The sequence below is a fragment of the Meles meles genome, chromosome 18 (genome assembly GCF_922984935.1).
Source record: "Meles meles chromosome 18, mMelMel3.1 paternal haplotype, whole genome shotgun sequence".
NCBI lineage: Eukaryota > Metazoa > Chordata > Mammalia > Carnivora > Mustelidae > Meles > Meles meles.
This window is the reverse complement of record NC_060083.1, coordinates 14,434,323-14,454,599: the sequence shown is the minus strand read 5'-3', so window position 1 is coordinate 14,454,599 and position 20,277 is coordinate 14,434,323. Positions and strand designations below refer to the sequence as shown.

The 20,277-nt window shown below is 57.7% G+C and overlaps 1 long non-coding RNA gene across 1 annotated transcript; it reads right to left on the bottom strand.

Annotated features, from left to right (window-relative positions):
• Window positions 1–1,231: 1,231 nt before the first annotated feature.
• LOC123929104 lies at window positions 1,232–19,896 on the bottom strand. Its single transcript, XR_006815887.1, has 3 exons — window positions 19,533–19,896; window positions 16,874–16,962; window positions 1,232–1,352 (listed from the first exon to the last, which is right to left on the bottom strand). It is a non-coding gene; the product is annotated as an uncharacterized LOC123929104 (long non-coding RNA).
• Between the last annotated feature and the right edge of the window lie 381 nt (window positions 19,897–20,277).

Here is a 20,277-nt window from a genome sequence, read left to right as displayed (position 1 = left end):
CAAAATGCATCAGGGAATTCAATTAAAATGCGAAATCGTAACATTTTTAGAACAAAAAAAGGAAGAAAAAAATTTGATACCTGAGACTACGAAAGCAGCTCTCAGAGCTGACACCAGAAAGCACGGAAAATGGGTGGGCTGGGGCATATCGGAATGGGAAGGACCTTGTAAAAGGGATGGAAAGACGAGCTTGAGACCCCGAGGAGGTGTTTGCAAACCGTCGTTCCTACAGAGGACATGGCCACAATATACCGAGAAACTTCAAAACCCACAGCCAAATCCAAACGAGCAATCCAATCAGAAAATGAGAAAAACACGTCATCAGACATTTCATTTTTGAGAAAAAAGCACATGAAACATGCTTGGCATCAGCAGTCGGCAGGACAGTGCAAAGGAAAAAACCACGGTGAGACACCACAGCACATCCATCAGTTTGGCGGAAACGGACATGGGGATGGAGACGGGGAATGCGCCGCGGGGAGCAACTCTACAGGACAGTTCAGCAGCGCCTTGTAAAGGGAAACGTGCAGCTCTTAAACCAGCGTCCCAGAGAAACGAAGGCTGTGTCCACAGAAAACTGTGGACTTGTTCACAGAAGCTTGATTCCTCAGAGCCAAAACCTGGGGCCAAGCCGATGTCCTTTGACGGGTAAATGGAAGGCATGCCCACAGCATTTCATACAGCTGAGCCATAAACAGGAGCCGAGGACAGACAGACACAGAGCCTGGAAAGCTCTCTGGGGCGCCGTGCTGCGGGAGGGAACCGGGGCAGAAGCAGACAGGCTGTATGGGGTTATGAATGGGAAAGGGGCACAAGGGAGGTGCCTGTGGTTGGAACAGTCCAGCAGGCAGGATTGTCTTTCCCCAGGACAACAGGGGAGCTGGTGAGTGACCTGCTGTCCATAACTGAAGATATTGCACACATTAGTAACATAGTAACATTAGGAACCCTGGGGAAACTGAATAAGAGGCATGGGTATATCAATGTCAGTGTCCTGATTGTGATGTTACGAAATGTTACCACTGGAGGAAAATGGGTAAAGGCCCACAGAACCTGTGTGTTATTTCTTAAAACTGCATATGAGCCTGTAATTATCTCAACAAAAATTTCAATCTAAAAGCTAAACACATACCTGCTGTAAGATCCGACTCTCCTGCCCCTCGGTGTGTAGGCACACAAGGAAAGTGTTGAACCGTCATGATGATGACTTGCAAGTCGATATTCGCTGCAGGTTCATTTGTTTTCACCCCGAACCGGAAACACCTCCACTGTTCCTCCACAGAGGATGGGGAAAACGAGCTGTGGGCATCGTGGCATGGAGAACGATTCGGCCATACGACAGGAGGGAAATCCTATCAGGGGGAAACATGGAGAGTGTTCATGACAGAGGAAGCCAGAGGCAACAAGGAGTAGGATTCTGCTTACAAAACTCTAGGAACCGCTACGTGGTCTACAATGAAAAAAGCAGGTCAGTGGGCGGCTCGGGGTGAGGAGGGGGCAGCAGGAAGCTTCTGGGGTGAGGGGTGTGTTCACTGTCCCATGTGTGCTGAGGGCTTTGTGGGCGTGTGCACCTCAGGCTGACCTAACTATGACCTTCCAATGTCCGGAGCCTCATGCCTCAATACAGCTGTGTGTAAGAGGAACATGGGATGTGCACATGAATGACTGGAAAGGTCAGGAACGGGGGTGCGTATGTTTAAATGAACAGGAGGGGGAAAAGCAGATGTGAGGTGGGGTGCAAGGAAGGAGGAGCCCTTGAAGAGTCTCCAGGCACAGGCCAGACCCAGACATCCACTCTGGCCCAAGTCTGGCATTCAGACAGTCGCTGTCCTGGGTCCTGACCAAGAAGCAGGTCTCAAGCCTGGGACCTTCAATTCCGCTCTCCTGGGCCCCAGTTCCCTGGCACTTCTAGGGCAACGCTGCCAGAACGCTGGGACATGTGCTCAGAGCACGAGGGGGCAGGAGTCACCCACCGCTCCCAGCACAGGACGCAGGTCGAGGGAGTGGCGGTCACTGAACGTGGCTCTGATCCTCCCCAGGAATGGCCAGCCTGCCTCCCACCTCCTGTGCCAGATGAAGGGACCCCCAGCCAGTGGGCTGCTCAGGTCCAGGGCTGGGACTCAGGAGGGTTCCAGAATAAGAGAACTGGGACAGGGAGGACCTGACCAGGAGGTGATGTGGGTGATGCCTGGGGGCAGGAGCTGCTGGGAGGGACCAACTGCAGAGCTTGGGGTGACTTCCCAGATGGGGTGAGGACAGAGGGAGCCCCTCCCCAGAGCCATGCAGGCCACCTAGAAGCACCTGCCAGGTAGAAGAAGGTGTGGTGCCTGCCTTGAGGGCAGGGGAGAGAGTCCGGCCCCATCTGAAAGACTCCAAACTCCCCACCAGGTGCTGCAGACCCTCAGGAGGACCCGGAATGTGCACGCTTGTAGCTGTGCCTGAACCTAAGTCATCACGACCCCTTCCCCATCCTGCACTGGGGAAATACAGCTGCCCAGAGCCAGGACAGGGGAGACAGCTAGCAAATACCTGTGGCATGAGGGGGAGAAGACAACCCCGAGTACACGCGTGCCCACAGGCACACACCCGTGCACCCGTGCACACACTTCAGCAGCTCTTGGAATGGTAGACGCATGGAAGGTGCCAGACCCGGCAGCCCCTGGGGTGGGAGGCCTGGTAATCCTCTCAGGTAGGGACCCCGGCTCTCGGGGGTGGTCCTTACCTACAGCACAGCTGCAGGGGGTTGGCTCCTGATTCCCTGCCTGGGGTTTGGGGGGAAGCTGAGTTTGGCCCTGGGTTGGTCCTAAAGGCTCCTTGCTGACTCTGGGGCTGAGGGCTCTGGCCCCATGGCTGAGCTGGTCAATTTGGAAGTGGCAGCAATAACTCTCCAGGTGTGGAGGATGGACAGTTCAGTCCTGTAGCAGTGGCAGACCCACAGGGCTTGTGGCCACTGAGAGCACAGGGGCCTCTTGGGCTCCCGGGAAACTGCTGGCCCAGCTGTGCCCATCCAGGGGGTACAGACACACACTCGTGTTGGAGAAGGCAAGCAGGGCCAACACCCGCAAACTGGGTGCTCAGACTGACCCAGGAAAGGGGCCGTGGGTGGGAAGGAGCCTGGGATGCAGGCCCCACCAGCTTGGGGGGCACCCCCCGGTGCTCAAATGAAAACAGCAGTAACAACCAGGCCACCCGAACCCCAGCCTCACAGAGCTGCTCCCACTTGTCTACCCTCCTTCCAGCCCTGGTCCTGTCCTTGTCACTCTGCAAGTATAATATGTACGTCATTTTGCATCCGGGGGCGGGGGTGCTGTCCACTTAACAATATGTAATAAACATTCGTCAAGTTTCCACACAGGTTTCATAATCAAACAACAAACAAACAACACCACACAGAGGGCCCTAACTTAATAGATAACCCCATCACTGGGTGCATTGGTTTCTGCCGAACTGTCATTACTGACAGAGGCCGCGTCTCACATTTCCAGGAGAACATTTTTTCTTTCCAGAAGTAAACTGACTGGGCCAAAAGATGGCAGTTTCTGACTATACCGCACTATACTGACTATATGTTCTGACTATACACACACCATCTGTGTAGAGCAGTGACGTCTCCTTCACCACCGAGAGGAACCGAGTTCAAGGGCGACGCCACTTTCACACCCCAACCCCGACCCTGCCAGGGCATCTGGTGGGGGGGGCCCTTTCTGCCAGCTTAGCAGGTAGTATGCAGCACCTCAAGACGGCTTCGACTGCCCTCGCTCTGACGACCAGCGAGGCTCCCGGTTTTCCCAGAGCGGCTGGCTCTCTGGAACACCCCATGTGAGCAGCCGGGCTGGAACGCGGAGCCTGCTGGCAACCGGGTCACCGTTTGCCTCTCGTGAACCGTGACGAGCCCTTCGTGGGCACAGCTATTCCCCCTCTGCACACCCCAGCTGGTGCAACCACCTCCCTTCCCCTGGCCTTTGCCCATGTACACGGGTCTTGGCTTTGTTCTTGCTGTCATCTACCCATATTTCTCTCTGCGGCTTCTTGTGAGGCTTCAAAGCTGAGAGTGGTCTTTCTTCGTTAGTATATAAATATTTCATTATGTGCTAACTGTCCTGTTTTTTTTGTTTTGTTTTGTTTTGTTTTTTAAAGAGGTTTGGCTCTTTGAGGCATCTGTTGTCTATTCCAGCACGGCGGGTGGGGGGGGTGGATCTAAATTAAAATTCTTCTATGTTATCTGATTTCTCAACATCATTCATTTTTAATTATTATTTTATAAAGTGTTCTAACGTCAGAAAGGTGAGGCCTTCTGACTTGCTATTTTTATTTTTCAAGTGTCCTATGAAACCCTCATCTGTCTGCTTCTGCAGAACCCACAGAAAAATACTGTTGGGATTGATTCGAGGGAGGCTGTGTCTGCAAATGAAGCTGGTGACCTGTTCTCCCCCTATGACGTGTGCTCATTGTGAGAGAGATCATGTCTCTCACCTTGTCCCTAACCCGCAGGGGCTGTAAATTTCTTTACAAAGGTCAGGCGTTTATTATGTTCCTAAGTCACTCAGATCACCTGTTTCTGTTACAAATGGATTTTTTCATTATATTTTCTGGCCTGGGCATTCCACTATGAAGGGCTCTGCCCACAGGTGCTCAGAGCTGGCCAGGAGGGCTTGTATGCTCCAGGGGCTCAAGGACAGAGTGCACTTGGTGGGAGGGGCTCGGTCTGGCCTGCCAGTTGAGGAGGGGCTACAGGTGAGAGAGAAGCCCAACAGACCCCATTCTGAGTGGGAGGAGGCCCCAGGGGACTAGGAAGGAGGGACAGATGGAAAATCCCTTGGGGAATGAAGGAGAAGAGTGGGAACTCCAGCCCAGAAGGTGGGGCTGTGGACGGAGGTGAGAGGCTAGTTCACAAAACACAGTGAGGAGAAGCAGACAACCCTCCAGAGTTAGAGAAGTGAGGAGTCCAGGGTCCCACAGCCGCAGGTGCAGAGCAGGTGAACCCAGGGCTTCCACCCCCAGCCAGGGCTCTGTGGATGGGCCACGGTTGCTGGAGCAAGTACACCTGCAGCACGCCAGCAGGCAGGGCAGGTCCAGGGCTCCAAGCTGCCGACCCGGTAAGTCCCACAGGTGATCCCATCCCAGTGTGGGTGCTGGCCAGATCAGTGAGAGGACCCAGGGCCCTGAGAACAGAAGAAATACAGCTGGGAGTGGCTGCAATCTCTACAAAGGGGCCAGCACGCGCACCTGCCCACTGAGGCCTCACTCCCTGCAGAATCTGCCGACAGCATCAACAGGCTCTGGGATTCCTGTTCTAAAACATCCTGCTGTCGGGGCACCTGGGGCCTCAGTGGGTTAAGCCTCTGCCTTCTGCTGGGGTCATGATCTCAGGGTCCTGGGATCAAGCCCCGCATTGGGCTCTCTGCTCAGCGGGGAGCCTGCTTCCCCCTCCCTGCCTGCCTCTCTGCCTACTTGTGATCTCTGTCTCTCAAATAAATAAATAAATAAATCTAAGAAAAATAAAAATGAAACATCGTGTCACTCCCTGGCCCTACCTCCCTCCAGCCACCACCCGGTCTCTGCCCCCAGGCTCCCCAACAAAGCTTGTGAGTGCTGTCTGCAGCTCCAAGCCCTCACCTCCTGCCCTGCTTAACCCATCCTGGCCTGGCTCCTGTCCCGGCACCCCTGGAGCCGCCTTTGTCCGGACCCAGGGTCCCCTGCCCTCTGCTCTGTCTGGATCACTACTGGGATTCAGAACGAACTGCCCCAAGATGGGCCCCTTGGCCACGCAGATAATTTTGAGCTGGAAACAGTCAAGGCCCAAAAAACTCAGGAAGAAACTGTGACCTCCTCAAACTGCCTGAAAGCTTAGAAAAACTCAGGAGGAGCACTCTCTTGGTAGATAGCTGCGTCATACTGTGAGCGAGGTATGGGGAGCGGGAGGAGCCCAGGAAGGCCTGTTTGATCAGAGTTCCCTGCGTCCCAACATTTCACCATGGCCCAGCAGACACCTGCTACCAAACATGGGTCCTGTTTGTCTTCCTGTAGACTATATTCCTTCCCTTTCCAAGTTCCCAAGCCCTGCCCGGTCTCAGTCCCAATGACAATGCCCCTCATTTCCTTGCATTTGGAATCTCACATTTTTGCAAGAGCGGGGCGGGGGCAGGATGTCCCTATTCCTCACGCTGTTATGCCCTGCCTGGGCTTCCTGAAGGCTCCATCTGCCTGCACCGATTTGCAAATGAGGACACAAAACAGGGAGGCTCCTGGAAAGAGTCTCAACTGAGGGGTGCGCTCCGGTTCCTTGTCCCCCCACCCTCCTGTACCCCCATCCCTGCTTCTGTGTTTAGCCATTCTAATTAACGAGCAAACATTCTTTACAAAACAATGTTTACAAACCTTGGGATTAATTTAATCAGATATTTAATTGCCCTGTAATTAATCATCTAAGCTTAACGAATTGAACCCAGATCTCTGGGAGTTGGGTGTATCCCACTGACTTCTGAAAATAACTATGTGTCAGAACCTCAGGCTTCCTGCTCCCACTTGATGCCTATGGCCCCTGATACCCTTGCCCCCAGCAAGCAGCCTGGGCTCGGCTCTTTGAGGCTGGAGGGCACAGACATTGCTGGGAGAGGTTGCCGGGCTACAGGTCACCCTAGGCTGGGGAGGCTGATCCCGCTGTGCCGTGTGCCTCTGTGCCCACCGCGTCCCCTTTGCAAGCTGCCACAGTTTCTTCATTGGTGGCAGGGGGAGGGCTCCGGCCAGCCAGTCTCCCTGGGCCCTGTACAGGCTCAGAGTGTCTCAAGGAGGGGCAACAGGGTTTATAGACTATGAAGTCTACCCCACTAGTGAGAAAGACCCTGAAACCCCACACTTGGACCCTCTCTCCACTGTCCCCCAAGTCCCTCTGGTCCCCTGCCCGTAGCAATGAAGGAGGGCAGTGGCCCACATCTGAGAGCATCTGAGGGGCTGACCCCTATTTGGGCTGGGATCTGAAGAACCCCAGCCGAGATGGCCATCCCAAGAGCCCTAAAGCCTTCTCCTGGGAGACTGGTGGAAGGCCAGGGCACAAGGGCAGACGAGGTCCTCATGGATGGGAGCACTCCCAGTGGGCCAGGCCCTGGGCTAAGGCTCACTTGCACTCATGTGTGGCGTCTTTTGAAGCCCTATGCTGGGCCGGGCAGGGTCATCCTCCTATAAGTGAGGAAACCAAGAACCAGAGCCAGCAGAGGATAGGGTCAAGCGCTGGCTGCACAGGTGAGAGATGGGGCAAGGGCCAGTGGTTGATGGGCAGGACCCCTGCACCTGCCCAGTCCTCTGGGAAGACTGTGGCTGCCCAGCTCATTCCTGGAGCCGGCTGGACTTCTGTCTCTGGGCCACCAGGGACAGAAGGCCAGACTCCTAGCCCCCAGGGCAGCCTTCCTCTGACCAAAGGACAGCAGGTTCTGGGTAGCTGCCTCTGCCCGGAGGGAATTAGTCCCAGACGGGCCAACCCCTGACTAACCCCAGACCCTCTGACGATGCGTCGGCCAAGGACTGATGAACTTGTCTGACTTGGGAGCTGCCAGGCCAGGGTCCTCCCCGGAGTGATTTATGCCACCCCATTAGTTCAGGAAAGGCAGGATTCATAGAGCATCATGGGTGAGGACCCAATGCAATTCATATTTCTGTGCCCAGGCCTCCGCTAGCGGATCGGGAAGGAAGTGCAAATCTTTGGATTTAGAATCAGATGGAAAGAGGAGTCTGGCCACGTGTCCAGCGAGCGACATGGGCGCCTGGAGAGAACGCTGCCCTGTGGCTCTGTGCTGGGAGTGGCCCCCAGCGGAGTGGCCCAGGATGTCGTGCACCGCGGGCAAACACAGCCCTTCTCAGCATCACGGTCTGGACGGCCTGGTCAGCGCAGAACCCAGGACCCGCCGTGTAGCAGGGGCGTATGTCCAGGCGTCTGATAGTTTGTCTTTAAGTTACCGTGGTTCTACGCAGCTATGCTACTGAGCTCGCCCACACCTCCTAGCCCCAAGGAGAGAAAATGGGGGCGGGCAGAAGGTGAGACACACTTTGGGTCCAGGCCCAGGCAATGGCCCCACTGGGGTGGGCTCCGTGGCAGGTGTGGGACGCCGGCAGTGGGCCAGGGATTTGCTGGAGTTCCGCGCCACAGACTGGGAGGCCACACAGCATGAGGGCACGGGTTCACGGCTAGAGAGGAAGGTCTGCTCCTAGTCCTTCCCCAGGCTTGCATGCGTCTGTCTCTGTCCCCACCATGGTCTTCCCTCTGTGCCCATATCTTTGTCCTAATTCCTCTTTATTTCCTTACTTCAGGAGACTAGCCACACTGGATTGGACCCCCAGCCTGGTGGCCTCATTTTGACTGGATTCGTCTGCCAAGCCCCTCTCTCCAAATCGGGTCATGTGCGAGGGAGTGGGGGCAGGAGACTCATCAAACCCATACAGTCTGCAGCTGGAGATATGCAGCCCGCAGCACAACAGGCCACACGGCCTCGGGGTCGGGGCTCAGACACACCAGCCAGGCGTGCCGACAGGACATCTATGCCCAGTGACAGTGAAGATGGCTCCGGGGAGGCCCACACAGCTGGACGCCAGGTGCAGGAAACCCCTCAGGGCCCTCCAGCACCCCACAGAGAAGCCACTGACCCCCTTGGGAGAGAACACTCGATCGCACGCTGAGCTCTCTCTCTGACCAGCTTATGACCTCAAGAAGTCATTCTTTCTCCCTGAGCCCCCATTTTCTCACATGGAAGAATGAAATAAAATTATTCAGGCTGTCTCATACCATGCGACTTTCTCTGCAGATCGGACGGGCCACCGGCTGCAAGAGCACCTTGTACCAGTCAGTTCTTGCTACATAACAGGCAGCCACAATGATCTCTGCGATTTCATCCACATGCCCGCAGGGAAGCTGGGGCTGCCTGGGCTGGGGCAGCCGCTCAGCATCAGCCTGCAGGTTTGCCACAATGTGGTCGGTGCCACCAAGCTGGCTGGTCCATTCCCTCTGTGTTACTTCTGCTGCGGGCTGGAGGAGCAGTGAGGTCACAGGTGCCAGATGCACGGCCGCGTGTCAAGCCCATGCTTGTGTGGGGTCTGCCCACACCCCAAGTAACCGACAGGGAGAGGGAAATGGGGGGGGTCAATGTTGTCTCATATCTGCCACGCGTAGACAGGTGTCCCCAAGTGGCACACGGACTCTATCTGACCCCATGGCATGGCCCTGTGCAAGGTTGGCCTGGTGACAGTCCCTCTACCACAAGCACAAAGGTTTAATCTCTGCCGTTTATGTGAACAGAAATAACTCACTAAAATTTAATTTGGTAAATTCCAGTCTTTGTAAGCAGTGAATTCAACAGAGACACGATCAGACAGGCGGCAGCCAGCCAACAAGAGAACAGCAAAAGCACCGCATCGCAGACTGCTTTAAATCCCCATTCCCTCGTTACCGTGTCAAGGGCAGTCATTATGTGGTGACGGCAACATTCCCACCTAGAAAAATAAAACATAACCTTGTGTGGGGGATTAGCATTCTCTGCCGGTTGTCAAATGGGGAGACTTTAGAAGCACGATTTCTGAATTCCATGGTCGGACGAGGTGTTAGCCACGTTAATGGAGACAACGATGGACCCAGCCCAGAGCAGTGCTGCCCAGCACACCAACCCCACGTCTCGTGGGTCCCCTTGGAGGCTTCTGCCAGAACCGGAGAATGGGCCCCACATGCTCTGGGGACAGGCAGGGGCAAGGGCCGACACACCAAGACCTGGGTCACACACACCTGCCCACATGGACCAGAGCTCTGGGGACTTCCTACGAGTTTGACAATGGAGTCCGTGCACACCTGGTGACCAGCACGGCCAGGGAAGCAGGTAACCTCAAATGTCCATGAAAGCCTGTGCCTCGTCATCTGCATTGGACTGATTTGCTTCTGCTGGGTCCAGGGAAGCAGAGCTGAGTCCCTCGGGTCAAGGAGAGAGGATGAGGTGGACCTTGGAGACCCCAAGACTGAGGTCACTACAGACAAGGCAGGTGAGAGGGGACCGCCTCACACACACAGTGCTTGGTACAGTAGTGTGTTCTCAGGCATGGGATGGTTCACGGAGGCCTCCCTGGAAGTGAGTGGCTGGAGAGGCAGAGCGCTTGTGGCGCACCCAGGAGGTGAGGGCCCAGAGCCGTGCATGTGGCAGGCAGAACCAGAGTTTGGGCTCTGGCCAGCGGAGGAGGGGCTGAGGGCAGCGGGAGAGCAGGACAGGCAGAGAAGCCAGCTGGTCAGCAAGAGCACGGCTGGGGGGAATGGACACGGCCAGTGGTGGTGGCCGCGCGAGTCTGACAGGTGGAGGCATGGGGCTCCAGAAGCTCGGGCCCCGCTCCAATCCGTCCCATTAAGTCCCATTAATCCGGCCCGGGACTGCGTTTCCTTGGCTGTAGAACTCTCCAGGCCTCTGAGGGTATGTGTGAGACGGGACAGGTCGGGACACCAGTACAACCCCTAACCCCGACATGCCCCACACTTGTCGGGCAGCAGATGTGGTGATGTGGAGTCCCCCCGTCGGAGGGCGACGGGCGGGTTCTGAGGTCCAGGTCTGAGTTGGGCTTTAAACCTGCCATCCACCTGGTATAATTTTCACTCCTCAACAAAGGGGTCCTCGGCATGGGCCCAGCAGAGGTCCCATGGGGGACTGACTTTTCTGGGACAGATTCACGTCAGGACGTCCTCTTTCTCCCACCTCCTGCAAGGCGTCATCAGTCGGGGGTTGACAAGCGATGGCCTGCAGCCTGTCCCAGCCCCACTTGGACGGTGGTCATCTCCACCACACCCTTGTGCCCGCTCCAGCATATCTGCTCATGTGACACGTCACGGCTAACACCAGTGACATCGGATGTGCACCGTCCCCCCGACCCCAGCCCTAAGCTGCAAACTGGTGTGCTCACCGATCTGCTGGACATCGCTCCGTGGGTGAGGGCCTCCTGCTAAACAGACCCACACGGGCGGCTGGAGGCCCCCTTGCCCACTCCTTTGCTCTGCTCATGTTCCACACCAGCAGCCCCGGCCATGCTGCAGGCAGCTCATGGCCCCTCAATGCCCACATGAGAGCCTCCAACCAGGACTGCTGTGGGCCTGACTGGCTAAGATGGGTTCACACGAGAGCAGGGTGGGTCCTAAGCTGGTCTGATCAACAACGTCCTTGCAAGGAGACATTTGAACAGAGAGATCCACACATGGAGAGCATGAAGGCAGAGACTGGGTGAGCGTCTACAAGCCAAGGAGCTCTGGAAACTGCGAGTAACCACAGTCACGGGGGTGAGGCCTGGCGCACTCTCTCCTCCCAGCCTCAGCCAGAACCAGGTCCGCCGCCCTGACCCTCCAAAACCGTGGGATGCGAGCTAGTTCTGCTGCTCACACCCCTGTGTTCAGATGCACCGAGTCGGTCATCATGGGGCGGGAGTTACAAATACCGACAGGAAGAAAACCCGAATCTGAACCAGGTGTACCGATGTGAACTCAGGGCTTCCCATGTCTGGAGACTGATGCAGAAGTGTCAGCGTGTGCGTAACGGGGACTGACGGTACATCCGGATACGCAGCATACGGCCATACATACGATATGTGAACTACACGCAGATAACAACAACACGTAACATAGTGTGACATGGTATCTCGCAGACATCTTTCAGCTCTGTTCTCAGAAAGCCGGAAAGCAGGGGCGCCCCGACACCGCTGAGCACGCCTAGCATCTGCGTCTGGGCTTCTACATACCACCATACTACATACCACTTTCCACTGAAAGCAGAAAGGGCTCCTCAGAGAAGGGACTGATCCCAGACCCGGAGAGGTCAAGGTCAAGCAAGGAGGCATTCTTAGAATGATGGGGACAGAGCCAGGATGGGTCAAGGGACACAGAGGGCTCCCACTGGTCAAATACTCGATAATGTGAGTATGAAATCGAATGCCGGTAGTAACGGGTTAGAACGTGCTGAGTAAAACAGGAAACCGTGAGTCCACATAGACGTGCACATACAAATGAACTGAAAATATGACGAGTAAAATACTGACACAACTTGAAGCATGGTCTCGCAGCGCAGAGGCATGACAGATGTCCTCCTGATGAGGGGACTGGAGCCATCGCCTCCAGCAACAGGACACATGGGAACAGGTGCCCCATCCTGCAGAGGATACATCGACACACCTTCCTGTGTGGAAGCCCCACACAGGACCCAGGCTCCTGTCCCATAGCCTTCTGCATCCTCAGGGGAAAGCCGAGGGCCTCTCTAGCCCGAGGGAGCCCCGGGAAAGGGAGAACTCAGGGAAGCACATTGTGCTTGAGTAAAACACGTCACCAGCTGGAGGGTGTGGGCTCTGGGATCAGGCACACCGTGGCTATCCCCTGGGTCGGGGGCTGTGTCCTGGTTGTGTGGGAAAACATCGTTCTTTACAGAAACATATACTGAAGCCCGTTTGCAAATAACTTTGGGGCACCAAGGAGCCCCGGAAGCCGTCCCGTGGGCCACAGCCCAAAAACCACTTCTCTCCATGCAGTCTTCCCAGTCCAGGCTGACCTCCCCTTCCCAGAGGCCATGGTGCAGGTGACTCATGACGTCTAGATGCTGGTGAGGGCTGGCCCACCCTGTGCCCGGCCTGTGGGTGTGCACCACACAAGACAGGGACTTCATGCCAGCGGCCTCTGTCAGTATTGCACATGACCCACTCATCCCTTTGCACAAGTGCCACTGATGAAGTCCTTGAGACTGTGCTAGGATCACCTCCACCAGGAAGCCCTCCCTGATTATTCGGGGGTCGCCCTGAAGATTCTCACCCTCTCTATATCAAAGGACAGTCCTCAGCTCCACTGCGTGTGCCCACAGGGGCCCGCACTCCCCTCGGTCATAACGTGAACCACTCTCGGTGCTCATCTTCTCCACCATACTCTGATCCTCTCCACGCTGTGGAATCTGTCAGCAGGGACTTGACCAACAGAGAAAAGCTTTCCTCTTGGGTGGGGTGGTCTCAAGGTCTGGTGTGGACCAGAGCTGGGTACTCACAAGGCCTTGTGACTCTGCTAAGTCGGGAGCTCCTCACCGGGCCACCGCCAGCAATGTCCGAGGCTCCCCATCCCCCGCCCCTCTGGCCCCCCTCTGGCCCTGAGCTTGGCTGGGACAGGGCAGTTCCTCACGGACGTGCTCTCAAACCCTCCAGAGGGCCCCGAGTACTAGCCATTCTTCCCAGGGATACTGTGAGCGTTCCTGTGCCAGGACGGAGCATGAGAGAATCCGACATGACACGCTCCCCATCCTCAGGGAAGGGTCTGAGCAGAGAGGGATGGGCCGCAAGGCAAACCACTGGAAAGCAACATGTTCACACTCGGGTCAGGCAAAGCGCTGTGGGACGTGGTGCTGAGACGAGCTGGCCCCGCCTGGGGGAACATGGGTTGGCTCTGACCGGGAACAGTTAGGCTGTTCCAAGCAGTGCACACGAGGCTGGTTCCAAACTGCATAGCACTAGAGCGCCCAACCAGCCCTCCGTGCAGCACCCAGGATGCAGGGATGAGGGATATCCAGAAGAGTCCGGCCCCAGAAGAAAGGCATCTTCACCTCCAGGACGAGGGACCCAGAATTTGCCCCGCATTCAACAGGGGCCAGGACAGCCCCACACTTCATAGAGACACCAGCCTCTATGTCTGAGCCGGGCCCCAGCAGTTGACGACTTGCTGGCTCTGAGCTCCTCCTGAGCAGAAAGGACAGACAACCAGGAAGGCCCAGGTGGCTAGAGACCAGGGGCAGCTGTCCTTCTCATGGGGATGTCCTCTTCTTGGCCATGACGGTTCCTTCTGCAGCCCTCAAAGCAGGAGCTCATCAAAGCGCAGACGGAGGGACGGGGCCGCGGACGCCTCCTGGACCCCGGGAGCATGCTCAGGTCCGGGCGAGATGGCGCAGAAGTCAGAGAGAACATGTCCTCACTGGGTCGAGGATTCGGCCAGTCAGAGGTGAGGGGCTTCCAAGGAAGCCGCGGTCTCCACATCCAAACCATCTGAACAGTGTCCCAAGCTTGTGGTCGGGATGCAGGCCTCGAGCACGGAGGGAGGGAGGAAGAAATCAGATGCTGCCAGGCCTCTTCCCCAACACCATGCGCACCATCCCCAGGACCGACCCGGGAGCCCCAGGCCAGGGCAATCACCTTCCCTGGACATCAGGACCTGGGCCCAGCCCTGGGGAAGCAGGACGGAGAGGAAGACTACGTTCTTGGTGCTAGTCCTGCCGGCCTCCTGGCCATCCCCTCAGGAGCAAGGGGCAAGAAGGAGCAAAAGACAGAGTTCTCGTCCCCGGGGATTCTCAGTCCACACGGCAAGAAAGGCCCAAAGGAGCATCCCAGCCCGTGCCCTCGAAGCCACTGGAATGTCACAGTGTCCAGCCCCTCCCTGGTTCTCCTGCACAAGTGGGAGACATAGCTCCTCTGAGAGACCCCTGCGCCCATGGCGACGCGCCCTTCCCCGTGTCCATGGCAATGTTCCCTTGCCTGTAATCCTCCACACCCATCTGAGCTGGGCCCACAGCCCCACCCATGCAAGGATCAGCTTTTTTCTTGAAACAAGGAGTTCCCTGAGGCCGGTGGCTTTGTCAAGCCCCAGGCATGGACTACAACAGGTGCACGGTCCCAAGTCCTGAACTGCAGAAACACGTGCCTTCAGGCCCCCACAGGAGCTCACAGGGAGGGTGCACCACCCGCCCTAGATCCTTCCATACTGCTCTCCGAAATGCAGGACCTCAGCACCTTGCCGAGCAGAGAAGATCACCGTCAGTCTTTGCCCCAATGGAGGACCCTCCTTTCTCAGGGAAGTAGGTCCTTGGTGGCCAGTCACACCCCCTGGCCAAACCATGGGGACAATCCCTCCCTGAGCACAGATGACACACCCCTACCTCCGCCAGGCACCACGGAGCGCAGGACATGCACGGGCTAGGGTGGGGCTCCCAGAGCTCAGCCTCTAGCGCGGGAGGCCGGTGGGTGACCAGCACAGAAGGGCTTTCAGAGGGTCCAGGAGCAGCAGCCCCCAAGAACCATTCCCCCGGGCTCACTGAAACTGTCCACGGGGGGGAGAACCCCATCAGGCCGGCCCGTGACGGTCCGCCAGTGAAGGAAGGCAGGCGTCTGTTTAAGTCTGCTGTCTGCTCTTCATTCCAGGAGACTGAAACTGGGACTGCACAGGGGAGAGATATTTCTGAACTCTCAGAGTGGATGGTGGCGTCTGAATGAAAACTTTTGCTTGGAGACTCTATAAGTTCCATCTTGTGCCATAACATACACTTGACTTTTTTTTTTTTTTCAGCAGTTTTTGGTCTTTAACTTATTGATTCAATTATCTAAAACTGTATAATCCTGTCTCCCGGATGCCAAGAAAGGCACTGTGCACGTACGGCCTGAGGCTTCCAGGGCCACCGCCATCCCCGTCACCCCGAGGTCACGGTCAGCACCGAGACCCACCGCTCACAGCCCGTCTCCCTCTTGAACTAGAGGCAGGCTGTCACGCCTCCAACGGGTTTCCTGTGGCTACCGGGAAAAGTCCCCACACACTCTCTCACAGCACTGGAGCCACGAGGTCTAAATTCGGGGCCGTGCGCCTTCTGGAGGACCCAGGCAAGAGTGTTCTCTTGTCTCCAAGGAGTCCAGACGCACCTGTGCCTTCGCCCCAAGGGCCCTCCTCCACCTCCAGCAGCGGCGGCGATCCTCCACCTGCTTCCCTCGCTCCTGGTCTGTCTCTTCCACGTGCAAGCACACACGGCAACATACACACGTGTGCACACACACGCCTCTGCCTCCCTTGTCTCACCTCGTCTGATGCAGACCCACCTGCACCCATGTAGGAGGCTCCTCGCACTGACCTGGTCTGTGTCCCAACAATCTAGGATCACCCCACCCCCAGTGAGAACCCTCAGTCAGTCCCATCGACGAAGCCCCTCCTGCAAGGTGACGTCACATATTCCCAGGTTGGGAGCAGCAGGACATGGCGTCTTCCGGAGGCCGGGACCCCATCTGGCCCAAGCCCCGCCTCCCCGGACAAAAGCCTATCTGTGTGGCTCTGAGCAGTGTGCCACCCCCGCCACCCGGCCCTCAGTCTCCCGTGTGTGCAGGGGCATGGGCTTCCAGTTCTGCCGTCCTGCCACAAGACCGCTCGGCACACAGGCTGACCAGGGAGGGCCCAGCCTTTTGCTCACAGCCCGGCAGTGAGGACAGCTGTGTCCAGAGAGAAGCCGTTCGCCCAGGACCCAGTCGTGGGACGATGAAGAATCCCTCGGCTTACGTGTTCTAATTGAATCGGCACAGATGTAACTCGGGTGTGACGTTCAGAACATGACCCATAAAAACAGCTATCAGTGCTGCTCTACAGGGACACCCGGAGGAAAGATGCCCTCCGGGTCCAAAAAGGGCCACCTGGCTGGGGCTATTAGCCAGAGGCTGGAAAGGGCTGGCGGGAAGCGTGTGAGGACGGGTCTACGACAGGTCAGAGGATGCTACCTTCCCACCTGGACGTCCCGAAACAGAGGACGGGGTGTAGGGATGGTGACCAAGCTGGCCACGGATCCGAGGCTCAGTGTTCTTGACTCCAAGACGTGTGTGCCCCTCAGCATGGCTCTGAGACTGGTTGAAGGAAAACCCATCGTCCTGCTCAGCCAGCAACGACCTCCAGGGACAAGTGTCCACTAGACCTCCTGACCTCTGTCTGACCAGCCTTCGCCCAACCTCAGAAACACTCTTACTGGTTCCCACTCTGCTAGTGAGGAAAAAGCCCTCCTAATAAAAGCTCCTCCCTAATAACAAGAATCCCGTGTTGTGGAAATTTGGCACACATTCATCAACAATAAAAATGAAAACAGGATATCTGCTTTGCAGCACTTACCAGCCCTGGGAAGGAGACGTGGTGGACTCTGACTCTGTTTTCCAACCACCCTGGGGAACGGAGATGCTGTCAATGTGAGCGTGAAGGAGCTGTGGGGACAGAAGGTAGAGACGGAGTCCATGAGAGTCTAATAGATGTTATTTTTGGAATTGGATTTGGGGGCAGCAGCCAGAACCGTCACTGCTGGGGCTGTGAAGGTCACACCTGCGCTAGGATTCCCGGGGCCCCAGTGTCAGTCTTCCCCGATCCTGGCATGGTGGATTTCCTCTGAGAACACCTCCATCCTCACACGAGGGTCCATGTCCACATAGGAGGGATGAGAAAGGCTGACACAGAGAGGGGCACGTGGGAGTGGGGACAGAGGTTCAACCCGTCGGCCAAACGTGGCACGCAGCCACCAGGTAAGCCTGTGAGTGGTGCCAGGACGGTGCAGGCAGACGTCTTGGCAGAGAGGATCAGAGAGACCGCCTGCCCTGCGAACGCAGGGCGTGGGCAGGAGGCTAGGGTCGCCTGTTTACCGGACTTCCAACTCCTGAGGGCTGGCTACATTCTGCCTTGTCCTTCCCTCTATGTCCCATGCAGAGGAATGTGCCCAGCAGACAGCAGGTCCTCAGAACGTGCTAGCTGGCTGAAGGAAGGATGAATGAGTAAGTTCCCAAGCACACGGTGCTGAACCAGCTCAGAGCTGAGCCCTCGGGACTCCAGTGCACTCTGGTGGGGGATCACCCAAGCCAGGTGGCCTCGAGGACCCCCCCCCCCCAACCAGCTGCCCTCCACGCAGACTCCTCTGGATTCTCTGGGCCTCCTTTACTCAGCCCTGCCTGATGGCCGGCTGGCCATGGGGTGGGACCCAACCCAATGCAGGGACTCCTGGAGTTCCCTGGACAGCTCCCTCCCAGGCCCCCAGCCTTTTGGCCACCAAGCCCTCCTCATTCCACCTTCCATCCCCCTTCTGCCTTACAGCTAGCTCCCTGCGTCACAGCTGGCCCTGCGTCCTGCCCTGCATCTTGGCCCTCAGGCCGGCAGGCCCCACCCGGCTCTGCTGCACTAACAAGCAAGCCCCATTTCAGAGCCTGGCGACACCATCACTGTCACCTGAGGCAACCACAGCATGGCCACTCTCCCACCACAGCACCCAGCATCCAGGGAGGGGAAGTCCCATCTGGGACACAGAGTTTTCACGGAAGAAACAGAAGCCAAGCCAGTGGTGGAAAAACTCAGTGCCTCCAGATGGTTCCACAGCTGGTCCCCAAACTTGTGACGCCCCTCTCTCCATAAGACCGGGTTAATGGCCCCACTGAAGGTGAACGGGACTGCTGGCCCACTGCAGACAGCAAATGTCCGCCCGGGTTTCCTGGAACCCCTTGGTTGTGGCTGCAGGGCCCCCGGGCGGCGTGCTGGCTTCCACCTGTACCCAGAAGGCTCTGTCTCCACCGTCTGGGTGACCCGGATTTCCACTGCGGGAGAACAGGGTGCAGGGCATTGCCTGAACCCTACACAAGCAACAGGTGCAGAAATGTGTGCAGAGAGGCGGGACAGCAGGCCTGCGATGAGACTGGGACATACCGCTCACACCCCAATAGACTGCAGCCTGGGAGTGGAAGACCGGGATCTAAGTGGTGCCTGTGTCCCCAGCAGAGGGGGGACTCCCGAAAGACCCCCGCCAGTCTCCCCTCACAGCACCCCTTCCCCTGCCTCTCAGGGGCCAGCCCTGAACAACATGGTGTCGCTTCTGGCACACTCTGCGCATCCGAGAAGACCGCAGGGCAGCCGAGTGCTACAGGAGGGGATGAGATCCGTCCTCCGGCAGGAGGAGCAGCGTGTGCCTTTGTGGAGGGGGACTCGCTGGGGTCCATGCTGGGATGCTGCATCCCATCACAGGCTGAGATCAGGGCGCTCGGTATCCACACACTACAGAGATGCATTGGGTCATCTCAGGAGGGTCTGCACAGGGTTGACCCCAAAGTCACACACTCCGCAGGTCTGCCAGGGAGACTTGGGATGGTGAGACGGAGTCCCACAGGGCTCTCCGGAGCTCTGTGGTGCCTTCCCTCTCCTCCCCACGGGGAAAGAGGTTTCCTACCTGGTCATAAGCCCAAGGCAGCCTTCCAGACTGACATGGACTGAGCGGTCTTGACCACACGGGCTGCGGCACGTGCACCCCACTGACAGCACACAAGACTCCCGGGACCACCAAAGGGTGAGCAGGAACATCTGCTGGACAGAGGCCAGCTCTGGGGGGGGGGGGGGTGGATCCCATCAGAGTCTGCAGAGTGCACAGTGGGAAGCCAGGGCTGAGGGGCACCTGGGAAGGAAGGACCACCCACCCATGCCAGGGTGCTGCCATCAGGGTCCCCGAGAATCCCCGAAGCATCCCAGAGAGACAGGACCAGCTTGGACGCAGCCCACCCCGAACCCCAGTCCCCGGGGCTGCCCTCCCTCAGCTCCCCCAGTAGTGGAGAGGGGGCGTCCTTGGCCCCTGTTGCCCACGCGGCTGTCACAGTCCATAGGTCACCTGGCTGAAAGGGGGCTGGAGACGAGGTCGTTTGCAGCAGTGCACGAGATTAAGCCTGGATGACCCAGAGCACCAACTCTTACGGACGGGGGAGGGGACAGCTCGCTACCAGTAAGAGCAGTGGAAGGTCCACCGGAGACCCACCTTGGACGACAGTTCCTCAGGACCAGGGAGCTGCGGGCAGAGCCGTCAGCGCACCGGGCGCACGCATTCCGGTCTCTCGCGGCTCCGGGGACGTGGGCTCTGGAGACTCTAAGGCACGTCCGTCCTGCAGGTCTCGGGATTTAACCCCAGCTCTGGCGCCATAAGCCACGCGAGGGGAGGCGAAGTGGGCAGCCGCCCGTGGCACCCACCAACGCGGGGCTTGCAAGGGAGTCACAGGGTTACCAACGGGCTGAGCTGTAAGGAGTGGGGGTGTTGACAGCCTAGCTCTCTCAGCCCCTCGGCAGCCAGCCTGGGGGAGCAGGCGGCAGGGCGCAGGCCCGGCCCGGCGCCTCAGGGACATCCGGCTCCGCAAGGTGCCACGCTCCCTGTGAACGCCCGGCGGACGATTCCGGCATACTTACGGCACTTCCGGCGTACTTACGGCACTTCCGGCTGCGGCCCTGCCCTGCTGCCGGCTGGGATAGGATACTTCCGGCACTTAAGGCCTCGGCCCTCAGACGCTCACAGCAGGCCCAGACGCTCCAGCCCTTCCAGCCGTGACAGGAAGATGGGCTGCTGCTGTGGTCCCTCCATCTTCCTTGGAGGAAGGAAGGACGACAGAAGCTGCTTGGCCCCGGCCTTCAGGCTCTGGAAGGGCGCTGGCAGGGCGGGCGGGGCGGGCTGGGCGGCACCTTCGAGCATCCCCAAGCTCCTTGCCGGGCCCGGCTCGCCCAGGTCAGCTGCA